This window comes from Chiloscyllium punctatum, chromosome 26 (assembly GCF_047496795.1).
Source record: "Chiloscyllium punctatum isolate Juve2018m chromosome 26, sChiPun1.3, whole genome shotgun sequence".
In the NCBI taxonomy this organism is placed as follows: domain Eukaryota; kingdom Metazoa; phylum Chordata; class Chondrichthyes; order Orectolobiformes; family Hemiscylliidae; genus Chiloscyllium; species Chiloscyllium punctatum.
In genome coordinates, this window is record NC_092764.1 from 10107055 (window position 1) to 10120990 (window position 13936).

Here is a 13936-nt window from a genome sequence, read left to right on the forward strand (position 1 = left end):
GAAAGAATTCGGAGGGATAGGATTTATGACTATTTGGAAAAGCATAGCATGATTAAAGGCAGTCAGCATGGCTTTCTGAGGGGCAGATCGTACCTAACTAATCTTATTGAGTTTTTCAAGGAGGTGACAAGGCAGGTTGATGAAGGTCATAGTGTATATGAACTTCTGCAAGGCATTTGATAAGGTTCCTTATGGTATGTCGATTCATAAAGTCAGGATACAGGGAGATTTGGCTATCTGGATTCAGAATTGGCTGGCTAACAGAAGCAGAGAGTGGTTGTAGATGGAAAGTAGTCTGCCTGGATGTCAGTGTTGAGTGGTGTCCCACAGGGGTCTGTTCTTGGGCCTAGATTAGAGTGGTGCTAGAAAAGCACAGCAGTTCAGGCAGCATCCGAGGAGCAGTAAAATCGATGTTTCGAGCAAAAGCCCTTCATCAGGAATACAGGCAGAGTGCCTGAAGGGTGGAGAGATAAATGAGAGGAGGGTGGGGGTGGGGAGAAAGTAGCATAGAGTACAATAGGTGAGTGGGGGAGGGGATGAAGGTAATAGGTCAGGGAGGAGGGTGGAGTGGATAGGTGAAAAAGAAGATAGGCAGGTAGGACAAGTCATGGGGACAGTGCTGATCTGCAAGTTTGGAACTGGGGTGAGGTGGGGGATACAGACTACAGATTCAAAAACACCAGCAACGGTTCTCCTTCAAGATCCTCTGCTCCACGCTCGCAGCAATGCGCCGGTACCTAACCTCTCTACAGTCAGCCCTGCCTCAGCTGAGGGCCACATTGTCTCAGAATTACAAAGGACCCCTTCTGTACCATCAGCGATGGTGTGAGGGGCAGAAGTGATGTCACGTGTGGTGCATGAGGAATTGTGAGGGGTGAAAGTGGCTGTGAAAGCAGCCATGATGGGGACAGAAGTGACATCATCAATCAGTGACTTCCACCACCCATACTGCCGTGTCTGCCACCACGTCCGCCCCCATCAGCGCCACTCACTTGCATTTTGCTGACACACCCCCCACAAATCCCACTGTCACCATTCCTGGTCCCCATTTGTTGAGAGTGTGAATTCTCCTGAGGATGTAGTACAATGGAGTATTTCAACTCCATCTCAAACATGAAAAACTGTAAGTACAACAAACTTTTATCTATCCACCTCCATAACCAGCACGCCTCAAATATTCCAGTAGATTCCCCCGGCCTCTGGAACTGTTTGGACACCATTAGCCATGTGGCTTCTGCAGCCACCATCCCCACGCTGATTGATGATGTCACTTCCGCCCCCATCATGGCTGCTTTCACAGCCACTTCCACCCCTCACAATTCCTCATGCACCACACGTGACATCACTTCTGCCCCTCACACCATCGCTGATGTCACACACTCAGTGACTTCTGCCACCCCCACTGCTGTGTCTGCAACCACTTCCGCCCCCACCAGCGCCACTCACTTGCATTCTGCTGACACACCCCCCACAGATCCCACTGTCACCATTCCCAGTCCCCAGAATCCTGAGGGGATCACCACCCCTGCTCATGACTCCACCCCATTCCCCCACCACCACACCGGTTACAGGCTCCGCCCCCAATCCCAGCTCCACACCCACACCAGATCCCAGATCCCAGCTCCCAGCTCCCGGCCCTGCCGAGTTTTCACCATTCCCCCAGACTTCCCCCTCACTGAGGACGAACAATCAGTCCTCAGCAAAGGACCCACCTTCATCCCCCTCCGTCCACGCATCAATGAATTTAATATACACAGTGACATCGAACAATTCTTCCGTCGCCTCCGCCTCCGAGCTTACTTTCACAATCAGGACTCCCGCCCACCTCCCGAGGACCCCTTCGCCCACCTCCAACACACTGCATCCACCTGGACACCCCGCGCTGGCCTATTACCCGCCCTCGACCTCTTCATTTCCAACTCCCGCCAGGACATTAACCGCCTCAACCTGTCTACCCCACTCCCCCACTCCAAACTCTCACCCTCACAACGCGCAGTCCTCCAATCCCTCTGCTCCAATCCCGACCTCACCATCAAGCCAGCAGATAAAGGGGGCGCAGTGGTAGTCTGGCACACTGACCTCTACACCGCTGAAGCCAAACGCCAACTTGAGGACACCTCTTCCTACCACCCCCTTGACCATGACCCCACTCCCCATCACTTCCAAGACCATACAGAACCTCATCACCTCAGGAGATCTCCGACCCACAGCTTCCAACCTCATAGTCCAGGAACCCCGCACGGCCCGGTTCTACCTCCTTCCCAAATTCGACAAGCCTGATCACCCTGGCTGACCCATTGTCTCAGCCTGCTCCTGTCCCACTGAACTCATCTCTACCTACCTCGACACTGTCCTATCTCTTCAAGTCCAGGAACTCTCCACATACGTTCGAGACATCACCCATGCCCTCCACCTCCTCCAAGATTTCCGTTTCCCCGGCCCCCAATGCCTCATCTTCACCATGGATATCCAATCCCTCTACACCTCCATCCGCCATGACCAGGGCCTCCAAGCCCTCCGTTTCTTCCTCTCCCGACGTCCCCAACAATACGCTTCCACCGACACTCTCATTCGTTTGGTCAAACTGGTCCTCACCCTTAACAATTTCTCCTTCGAATCATCCCACTTCCTCCAGACCAAAGGGGTAGCCATGGGCACCTGTATGGGCCCCAGCTATGCCTGTCTCTTTGTTGGCTACATAGAATAGTCCATCTTCTGTAGTTACACCAGCACCACTCCCCACCTCTTCCTCCACTACATTGATGACTGCATTGGCGCCACCTCGTGCTCCCATGAGGAGGTTGAGCAATTCATCAACTTCACCAACGCATTCCACCCTGACCTTAAATTTACTTGGACCATCTCTGATACCTCCCTCCCCTTCTTGGACCTCTCCATCTCCATTAATGACGACCGACTTGACACCAACATTTTTTACAAACCCACCGACTCCCACAGCTACCTGGATTACACCTCTTCCCACCCTACCTCATGCAAAAATGCCATCCCGTATTCCCAATTCCTCTGCCTCCGCTGTATCTGCTCCCAAGAGGACCAGTTCCACCACAGAACACATCAGATGGCCTCCTTCTTTAAAGACTGCAATTTCCCTTCCCGCGTGGTTAAAGATGCCCTCCAATGCATCTTGACCACATCCCGCACCTCTGCCCTCAGACCCCACCCCTCCAACCATAACAAGGACAGAACGTCCCTGGTGCTCACCTTCCACCTTACCAACCTTCGCATAAACCAAATCATCCGCCGACATTTCCGCCACCTCCAAATGGACCCCACCAACAGAGATATATTTCCCTCCCTTTCTGCCTTCTGCAAAGACCGTTCCCTCTGTGACTACCTGGTCAGGTCCACACCCCCCTACAACCCATTCTGGCACTTTCCCCTGCCACCGCAGGAATTGCAAAACCTGCGCCCACACCTCCTCCATCACCTCCATCCAAGGCCCTAAAGGAGCCTTCCACATCCATTAAAGTTTTACCTGCACATCCACCAATATCATTTATTGTATCCGTTGCTCCCGATGTGGTCTCCTCTACATTGGGGAGACTGGGCGCCTCCTAGCAGAGTGCTTTAGGGAACATCTCTGGGACACCCGCACCAATCAACCACACCGCCCTGTGGCCCAACATTTCAACTCCCCCTCCCACTCTGCCGAGGGAATGGAGGTCCTGGGCCTCCTTCACCGCCGCTCCCTCACCACCAGACACCTGGAGGAAGAACGCCTCATCTTCCGCCTCGGAACACTTCAACCCCAGGGCATCAATGTGGACTTCAACAGTTTCCTCATTTCCCTTTCCCCCACCTCACCCTAGTTCCAAACTTCCAACTCAGCACTGCCTCCATGACTTGTCCTACCTGCCTATCTTCCCTTCCACCTATCCACTCCACCCTCCTCCCTGACCTATCACCTTCATCCCCTCCCCCACTCACCTATTGTACTCTATGCCACTTTCTCCCCACCCCCACTCTCCTCTCATTTATCTCTCCACCCTTCAGGCACTCTGCCTGTATTCCTGAAGAAGGGCTTTTGCCCAAAACGTCGATTTTCCTGCTCCTCGGATGCTGCCTGAACTGCTGTGCTTTTCCAGCACTACTCTAATCTAGACTCTGGTTTCCAGCATCTGCAGTCATTGTTTTTACTTATTCTGTTCCTGGTATGCTGCTCTTTGTAGTTTTTATAAATGACTTGGACGAGGAGGTTGAGGGGTGCGCTAGTAAATTTGCCGATGACGCAAAGGTTGGAGGAGCCATTGATAGTATTGAGGGCTGTTGCAGGCTGCAGCGCAACATAGACAGGATGCAGAGCTGGGCTGAGAAATGGCAGATGGAGTTCAACCTGGATAAATGCGAACTTATGCATTTTGGAAAGTCGAACATGAATGCAGAATATAGGATTAAAGACAGGATTCTTGGTAGTGTGGTAGAACAGAGGGATCCCTCAAAGTTGCCACCCTAGTGGATAGGATTGGTAAGAAAGCATATGGTGTTTTGGCTTTCATTAACAGGGGCATCAAGTTTAAGAGCTGCGAGCTTTTCCTACAGCTCTACAAGTCCCTGGTGAGACCACACTTGGAATATTGTGTCCAGTTCTGGTCGCCCTTCTATGGGAAAGATACAGAGGCTTTGGAGAGGATGCAAAGAAGGTTTACTAGGATGCTGCCTGGACTGGAGGGCTTGCCTTATGAAGAGAGGTTGACTAAGCTTGGACTTTTCTTTCTGGAGAGAAGGAGGAAAAGAGATGACCTGATTGAGATATACAAGGTAATGAGAGGCTTAGATAGAGTCAATAACTAGAGACTTTTCCCCAGGGCAGGATTGACTGGGACAAGAGGTCATTATTTGAAGATATTAGGAGGAAGGTATGGAGGAGATGTCAGAGGAAGGTCCTTTACGCAGAGAGTTGTGAATGCATGGAATGTGTTGCCAGCGGTGGTGGTGGAGGCAGAGTCATTAAGGATATTTAAGCGACTTCTGGACATGCACATCAACATTAGTGAATTGAGGGGTGCATAGGTTAGGTTATTTTATTTTACATTAGGATTAATCCTCGGCACAACATCGTATGCTGAAGGGCCTGTTCTGTACTGTACCTTTTTATGTTCTATGACCACTGGCCATCCCACTCTGTCCTGACCTGATGACTGTCCTGCTCCAGCCCTCAGTTGCTGTGACACTCTGATGCGATGACAGCCACTCTCTCCACAAGGTAAGCTAAAAAAATCTAAAAAAAACTTTAAGAGAAGACTGAGAAAAAGAAGGAAAAAGGATAGTGGACAAAGTGGGTGAGCCTTGGACTGAACCCCGATACTGCCTACTCCATGCCACCATCTTGGACTTAGCAAGCCAGGTGGACTTTCCGAGAATTACTGATAGGTTCAATGTACCGTACTGTATTTATTGATTGACTTTAGCTCCAGCAGCTGATGTGGTGCGATTTAAACCAATGCCTGAAATAACTCTTCTGAGGCTGGCAAGCCATCACAATTACCTTTCATTAACAAATACATATCCATTGACAATAACACTGCCTCTCACTGGCATTCCAGGGATCAATATCCCTGACATGTCACCTTTTATGGCAGCCAGGGCTCGCTGATTGGACCCAGATTAACAGCCCCAATCAGGGAACCCATATTCAATGAGGTCCTGCTGTGATTATGTTACAATCACAGCAGTGCCCTCCACCATCCAATATATTGACCCAATCCTTGGGATGATTAGTTTTCTGCAATTATATGTGACACTATCTCCTGTACTCCCACTTAGCCAAGCAGCTTTACAAGAATTCATTTCTCTCGTGAATCCCATGATTTGCATGAATTATTTTGATTTTCTCAGTGTTCATGATTCTCATGTGAATGCAGCTTATCTAACACATCTGAAATTCTCCCTGTGAATCACATGTAGCGAGTGACGCCATCCATGCATCAATGAGCGTTAAAAATAGTTGCGAGTTGTTTTGAAGAAAATTCATCCACAAATTGTAGGAAATATGAATGACAAAACACACTGTGGAGGATGGATTAAAGTCACCATTGTCCCACTCTGTTGTTAGAGAGAGATGATTAGTGAGTGGTGAGTTTAACCTGTGAGTCACAATGCTTTCGATAAGGGGCAAGGTTGAAAAGGCAAGACCTTCACGAACCTTAGCCAGTACCAGCATTGAACTTACTCTGATGGTGATACGCTGCTTTGCTGTCCAGCCAACTGAGCTAACCAATCGCCCGGAGGCTGGTAGATCCCAGCATGCAGAGTGCTAACGTTATTCCTTTATAAAGCTTAGTTGAGTCAGAAACAGCTTGCTGGTTTTAACCATCATATTGGCAGGTGTCAGTGGTTCACAACTTGAAGTCTCTAACATGAGAGCTTTCCAAAGATGTAAACGCTGTTTAAATATGTACAACGTCCTTTTGACAGCAAAAAAAAGCTGTGCAGAGTATAAAGTATGTGGTCTGTATCATAAAGAACCTTGAGAGTTGTCAGTGAGAATGCTCATGCCCTCTTTCTAAGAGTTTTCCTCTCTTTATTAACTGATTATCTTTCAGTGTCTGCATTGTTTTTAAGGATTATGTTTTGATATTGAGTTGTTATTTCAGAAAACATGCAAAGTCTTTGCAGTAATTATTCCATCTTAATATAGAAAGAATGAATGAAAGGAGGAAAGGAAGATTTGACAGTTGGGGAAGGAATCGTCTCCACTGTTTACTTTTGAAAAGTGAGATGATTATAAGCAAAGGACAATTTCCTGGAACATAAGAGGAGCAAAATTGAATGGAGGGGCATGCAAATTTGTGATGACAAATGTATGATTTGTTTTTCATCAACCTATTTAGAGCTGTTATTACACATATCCGGAGTACATAGAAGTTGAACTCTGGCCTCCTGATCCAGAGGCAGGGACACTACCTCTGTACAGCACTGGAGTGCATGACTTTTGCTTTATTTCTCCTAACTATTCTAGTTAGATGGGACTTGAACCTGAGTTACTCTGGTTTAGTGGCAGGGACACTACCACTGCACCATAGTAGGGCCACTAGGAATACATGATTAGCCACAAAAATGTATAAGAAACAGCTATTTTCTGTGCCTTATTTCCCTCGCTACCTTCCTGTCATCCAGCCTCAATTTCTATCCCCTGACCTTGATACTATTACTGCTTTCACTGTTCACAAAGTAACCAAGCCTCAGCCCTGTTGCGGATCATCTCTGTTCCTCAACTTGAAGCTTCCTGTTTCAATCCTCAGCTTCCCAAACCTCTTGCATGTTGGTCACACTGATTGTGCATTATACCCACATTACATCTTCTCAAGACAACACGTGTTCCATTATTCCATCCCAGGATGGATAGTTAGAGTTCACCGCTAACGTCTCATCATGTGAACGTATTGTGCACAAAGTGCACAATATAAAACAAAGATCACATATTTCTTGATACCAATTGGGTTTCCAATGAAACCATTGCCTAGGCCATGGTAGCCGAGGAGAGAACTCCATCACTTGAATGGTGAAAAATTAATAAATTAAACAATATTGGATCAACCATTGGTGTTTAATGTTTCAAGGCTCTGCGATAGCAAAAGTGACACAGTGGTTAGCGTAGAATATAGAATATCAGAGTGCAGTACAGGTCCTTCGGCCCTCAATGTTGCGCCGACCTGTGGAACCAATCTGAAGCCCATCCACCCTACACGATTCCCTAGCACTGCTACCTCACAGTAGCAGGAACCTGAGTTTGATTCCACCCTACGTTAACTGTCGCATTCTCCCCATGTCTGCGTGGGTTTCCTCCAGTGCCCTGGTTTCCTCCCACAGTCTAAGGATGTGCAGATTAGATGGATTGGCCATGGGAAATCCAGGGTTACAGGGTTGGGATTGTGGGTCTGCTTGGATGGTCTTTGGAGGATCAGTGTGGACTTAATGGGCCAAATGACCTTCTTCCACATTATAGGGATTCTCTGATTCTATGGCTGAATGCGCTGAAATGATCAGAGAAGCGATGCACTCACAATGGGCTCCTTTTGTCTGCAAAAGTCCTGTGATTCTATGAAAATGGCATTCTTCTGTAGCTGGTCTTGCATGTACCCTGTGCAGGTCCTGAGCATGTCAAATGCAGCCATTATCAATCAATTTAGTGTCATTTTTAAAACTATTTCTAGTCCATAAAAGTCTCATAAAAATCAAATGATGAAAATGCAACATTAAATGTTTGTTTTTGCTTGGACAACATTGCCTCCTGGATAGAAAATAAATGTACAAAGCATTGAAATGCTCATTTCTACTGTCGCTAAGCACAATGTTGACTCACAGATAGAGAGCAGTTATTTTTCATTGTCAATATTGCCAAGTGTTGTCAATATTAGTTGTCCTCAATTATTTTGACCATAGTTGGAAAGAGAGAAATAAAGGCTTGCATTTATACAACACTGTACACAACCCCCAAAATTATTGATAATCACTTTCAAAGCATTGTCAATGTTTTAATATGAGAGTTTGCCAATGTAGTGCAAGGTCCTAAAAGAAACAATGACCAAATGTCATGATGGTGCTCATTGCAAAATAAATATTGGTTGGGATACCAACGAGAATTCTTCTGTTTTATCTGCATCATCAGGTTTTACCTTGCTCGGAGAAAGCAGGGAAGAATCACTGTTTAATTTAACATCACATCCAAGAGGTCAAAAGCTGAGTTTAAATGTATCAGAAAATATAAGTGATAATAACAAGGAAAACCCTTCACTACAGAGTCCTGGCACTGACTATAACATAGACAAATGTGTGGCAACATAGTCAGATGTGTGCGGCAGACAATTTAGTGTTAAAATAATCTATTGCAGCAAAGCTGCCATTTCATTATAGAGCACATTGAAGGAGAATACAAGGATGCAGATAGTGAGAGGGAAAGAAAGTCTGAGATTGATAAATATAATGTCAGAATCAGACTCAGAGAAACCGTCAAAGTTAAGAATCTACCTTGACAGACAAAATAGAGAACAAGGGTACAAGGGAAAATAAATTTTAAAATAGTATAGAGAAGGAAAACTGTTCAAAAAGGATAGAGAGAGAGTGAGTTTTGAGAAGATTTGAAGCTTAGGTTGAGGTTCTGAATGGAGGTTTGCTCGCTGAGCTGGAAGGTTCGTTTTTGGACGTTTCGTCACCATACTAGGTAACATCATCAATGGGCCTCCGAAGGCTCACTGATGATGCTACTTAGTATGGTGACGAAATGTCTGAAAACGAACCTTCCAGCTCAGCGAGCAAACCTACATCCAGATAGAAAGATATACAGAAAAATAGAGAGAAAAAAAGAGCAACAGAAACAAAGAATGAAAGACGTGCATCCCAAAATGGAGTAAAGTTGAAAAGTAGTCTGATATATAAAGAGATCTATGTAGAGAAATGACAGGTAGAGAGAAAGGGAGAAATACAGAGAAAAAGAGAAATGTAGAAGGGTCGACAGAACACAGACAGAGTAAATGATAAATGCACATCATTGCACACCACTATTAGAACAGTATGTGCAGTAAAAAGAGATAACAGAAAGTAAATGGGACTCAGTGTGGGAGCCAGGCTTTGCGAGGAAGTGATTTAACAGCTCAGGCATTTTTTTTTCATTTCTTTTTTTTTTAAGGAACTGAAAATGAAATCTTCTTCCAGTTGTATTAACTTGTCAAACATGTGGTAGCATGTTTTGTAAATCTTCACCAAACAAGTATGGTGCAAGAAGAGCAATTGAGATGTTACAAATACCGGTAATTAATTCTGTGCAGCTATTTCCTATTCCGAAGTCCTGTCACTAAATAAGTGTTCAGTATTCATGGCATCATGGATTATTATATTGTACCATTGGGATACACTCTCTGCCACTCTGCTATTTGGTTCAAAGGCATTTTCTTGTGTTTATAAAATATTAATTGAAGAGTTCATGATTTGCAATTTTTTTGCAAAATGTTCTTTAATTGTCCACTCTCCTGTATCCAATGCAGCACAATTTGACTGACACGTTCACAAAAAGAATTGGAAAGTACAGTTCATGTGTCATAGTTAATTTTCATGTAGGAGACTGACTCTCACCATCAGGTCATCTTTCAAATAGGGCCTAGGGCAGGTGGATTGGAGCCAGGCTGAGCTTTCAACTTCAAAGCACTTTATTCATATTCAAGGCAGCAATTGAGAGGTGAGCAGATGCCCTGTCATCTGTGAAGTGCCCCCCAATGACATTGTTGTCTGAGAGATGATTGAGGTGGAAAAGGCTTGCATTTCTATAGCGCCTTTCCTGATGCCCTGCACATACTAATACAGCCAATAACATGTAGCCACTGTTGTAATGATGGAAATGCAGGGACCAATTTGTATGCAGCAAGCTCCTACTGGTAGCAATATGATAATGGCCAGGTATCCTACTTTGTTTTGTGGGGATACTTGAGGGGTAACATTTAGTACCAGAATACAAGAGGGTCTTACAATATTGCTCGTTAACAGTGCCAGCATATATTGGGTGGATCTGTTGCCACCAGTTCTTTGTATTGATATTAGTCAAAACTACTGAAATTAATGCTGTAGAGGTGCTGGTGTTGGACTGGGATGGAACAAAGTCAGAAGTCACGCAACACCAGGTTATAGTCCAACAGGTTTATTCGAAATCACAAATTTCCGGAGCACTGCTCCTTTGTCAGGTAATATCAGTGATGGAGAGCAATGCCCACTTTTCAAACAGAAAATCAACCCGGTCTTGATTAAACACAGAGTTTATCACATATTACTGAATAACTAGTTGCATTTCATCTCAGATAGAGCCTTATTTCTTGTGAGGCATCAGGCTCAATTTAAGATTAAGTACATTGTACTGCTACTGAAACAGGTTCATACAGTATTGGTAACAAGTACAGAACTAGAAGCAGAATTAGTTAAGACAGAAATACACAAATCCCTATCACTTCTTCCCAGGAGCAGTCTTTTATGTCCTGATGGGTGAAGCTTATCTTGTGATGTCAGTCAACACCATTACATGCTGAGACATGACAAAGAACAATCTGCTCAGTCCCGAGGTACGATGTGACTTCTTTAACCTCTCCCAAGCGACTATTTTTTCACTTTTGAGTTCTGACAGCTATCAAGCAACCAATATATCCAATTGTCTCTGCACTTTAAAAGAGCACATGCACATTACAACAGGCAGCACTGAAAGAGAACTAGAAGCAGTCCTCCTTCACACTAGACAGAAAGCAAAAACAACATTCCAACTTGGCTAAGGCATCAAAGGTCAAGCTGAAGATCTTTCTGACCTATAGATGAACCAAGCATTTGAGTTTGTTCTGGAGGAATTGGAAGAAAACATGAAATTGCAGAATGGGTGCAACATAGAAAGAGGCAGCTCAGCCTGTCATTCTTGTGCTAGCCGTCTGCCAAAGCAACTCAACTAGTTTCTCACGAGCTCTACAAATGTTTTCAATTCGCATTCAGATCCAGTTTCTTTTGCGATCCACAAATGGATCAACACTCTCCCCACCACTCAGCCACTACAATCCAAATCCAAATCCGAATCAGTGGCTGTATAAAAAACTTTACTGTCACATTGCTTTTTGCTCTTTGACCATTGACCTCTGGTTCTTTGCCAACACGAACAGACCTACCTTGTTACTTGTCAGTGGTGGCACGGTTACCAGCCATTAAACCAAGATCACAGGATGTAGGAACAGGTCATTTGGCCCATCAAGCCTCCTCTACCATTCAATGAGATCATGATAGATTTAATAATCCTCAACTCAACATTCCTGCCTTTTCCTCATAACCTACAATTTCCTCAAAAATCCGTCTGTCTCAACTTTGTATTCAGTAAATATACCAGCTTCCACAGCTCTCCGCTATGAAGAATTTCATAGATTGACTCTCATTTTTAGTGGAGAGTCAGTTTATGAAATTCTTTATTGCAGAGATATCTTAAATGGATGGCTTCTTAATCTGAAATGATGTCCTCTGGTCCTAGACTCCCACACAAAGGGAAACAACCTCTCCATACCAACCTGTCAAAAGCCTAAGACTCTGAAGTGTTTCAGTAATGTTACCTCTCCTTCTATCCAACTTTAATGAGTACAAGCCCTACTCAACTTCCTGCCATAAGGAAATCCCTACATACACACAACCAGTTGAGTGAGCCTACTCTGGACTGCCTCCAGTTCCAGTCTATCATTCCTCAGATAAAGGGATTGAACTGTACACAGTGTTCTGGATGTGTTTAATTCATCCCTTGTATAACCTTAGCAAGATCCACCTGATTGTACAGTCCATTACCTTTGAAACAAAGACCAATATTCTATTTGCCTTCCCTATTATCTGCTGAATCTGGATGTGAGGCCTGACATGTTAACTTAGATTATTGTCAACAGTTTTATGGTGCTAATTGAAAGATGAGGAGGAGAGTTATCCCAGGAGAGACAATGCAATATACTGATATGGTTAGTTGAGTAGTGTGGAAGGAGGTAGTAGTACAGCAGAGACCAGTATGGCCAAACAGCCTGATTCTTAACTCTAAATTTGAAATGATTTGAGACAATGTTAAAAAGTATGTTTGAAGTCCATTAGGGATGTGTAAATGACATCAAGGAAGATACTATAAGTAGACATATAGCAGCACTAGATTGGTGCATTCAATGGAGAGAAAATTGGGAAAATACAGGAAAAATGAAGCAATCTGATTCTCGATATCAGAAAAATCATTTTTCGCCTTAGTGTCCAAGCTGTAAGTTCAGAATTCACGAATGCACAGTTGTTAACATATATGCATGCATTTGAGTCTTGATATGAGCTAACCTGTCCTCATATATTCAGGGTTCAAAATTCTCCCATTATCTCCTGATAGATTAGGTGGAGCTAGTCTCCAACTTAAAGGGCAGGGCCATATCCGATGGCCACAGTTTGTGCCATACTTCTCTGGGATGCCATTTTAAAGTGAACTTCAATCAGTGTGTCTTGAATGCTTCATGGATAATCTGTTTTACTATTTAAACATGAAGTTGGAAACAGAAAACCACCATTCTCAAAGCACTATTGTTAAAACATGAGACCACCGCACTCTCTCTAATCCACCAGCCCCACTGCATTCTCTCTAAACCACCACCCTCATTGCATTCTCTCTAAGGCACCAGCCTCACTGCACTCTCTTTAAACCACCACCCACACTGCACTCTCTCTAAACTGCCAAACTCACTGCACTCTCTCTATACCATCAGCTCCACCGCACGCTCTCTAAGCCACCACCCTCACTGCATTCTCTCTAAAGCACCACCCTCACTGCACGCTCTGTCAACCACCGCACTCATTGCACGTGCTCTAAACCACCGCACTTACTGCACTCTCTCTAAACCATCTCCATCACCGCACTCTCTCTAAACCACCACCTTCACTGCACTCTCTCTAAACCACCACCCTCTCTGTACTCTCTCTAAACCACCACCCTCACTACACTCTCTCTAAACTAAAACCCTCACTGCACTCTTGCTAAACCCCCACCCTCACTGCACTCTCTCTAAACCACCACCCTCTCTGTACTCTCTCTAAACCACCACCCTCACTACACTCTCTCTAAACCACAACCCTCACTGCACTCTTGCTAAACCCCCACCCTCACTGCACTCTCTCTAAACCACCACCCTCACTGCATTCCCTCTAAGCCCAAACCCTCACCGCACTCTCTCTAAACCACCAGCCTCACTGCACTCTCTCTAAACCACCACCCTCACTGCACTCTCTCTAAACCACAACCCTCTCTGTACTCTCTCTAAACCCCCACCCTCACTGCACTCTCTCTAAACCACCACCCTCACTGCATTCCCTCTAAGCCCAAACCCTCACCGCACTCTCTCTAAACCACCAGCCTCACTGCACTCTCTCTAAACCACAACCCTCTCTGCATTCCCTCTAA